At 42.8% G+C, this 813-nt stretch overlaps 1 non-coding gene across 1 annotated transcript; it reads left to right on the top strand.

Annotated features, from left to right (window-relative positions):
- Positions 1–493: 493 nt before the first annotated feature.
- LOC138140941 (5S ribosomal RNA) lies at positions 494–613 on the top strand. Its single transcript, XR_011162848.1, has one exon. It is a non-coding gene; the product is annotated as a 5S ribosomal RNA (ribosomal RNA).
- The last annotated feature ends 200 nt before the right edge of the window (positions 614–813 follow it).

The raw sequence follows: 813 nt of genomic DNA, 5'->3' as shown, positions 1-813 counted from the left end.
GCCGAATCCGAGGGACGATAAATAATAATAATAATAATAATAATGGTAATAAATAATAATGTTAATAATAATAATAATGATATGATGATTATAACGATAATTATTATAGATAGGTAAATAGAAACACAGGTCTCCTCTCGAAAATCGGAACTTCCTGATATTACTTACATATTTCGGTCGATCCAAATGTGGGAATCTCGTCGTCGTCGGAGCAAGCAGCGCGGTAGGTGGGGTGAAATTCTGGATTTTCCACCGCCGCCGGCGGTCGAAAAATGTGCGACGCGGGAGATCGCCAGTCCGTCTAGTAGTCTCTCTTGTCGTTAGAGCGTGACGTGGTGGTTGTTGTGGGATTTCCCGTTAGTTCGGTCCGACGTCGGTCGTCAGAGGGTAAGTGCATACGGAAACGAAACGCATCGCGTTTTGATGTTCATATTCGTGCATCGGAATGTTAAAAGCAATATATTTTACACCAACGATCACACCTAAACACCACGGCAACGGCCATACCACGTTGAAAAGCACCGGTTCTCGTCCGATCACCGAAGTTAAGCAACGTCGGGCGCGGTCAGTACTTGGATGGGTGACCGCTTGGGAACACCGCGTGCCGTTGCCCCCCAACACTTTTTGTTTTTTTTTTGAAATCCATAGCAACCACCGAACCGATTTGTTTTTCGTGCAGGTATTCGGAAACATGCACAGACCCGTATAATGTAGATTCATAGCTTTAAGTACTAGATAATTAAGAAAACAATTTTTTTTGTCGATTAATTGTAAACAATTGCAGAATAAAAACTCGTCAAACGGTAAAGGTTG

Source organism: Tenebrio molitor, unplaced genomic scaffold (genome assembly GCF_963966145.1).
Source record: "Tenebrio molitor unplaced genomic scaffold, icTenMoli1.1 SCAFFOLD_620, whole genome shotgun sequence".
Lineage (NCBI taxonomy): Eukaryota > Metazoa > Arthropoda > Insecta > Coleoptera > Tenebrionidae > Tenebrio > Tenebrio molitor.
This window is presented reverse-complemented; position numbering and strand designations above follow the sequence as displayed.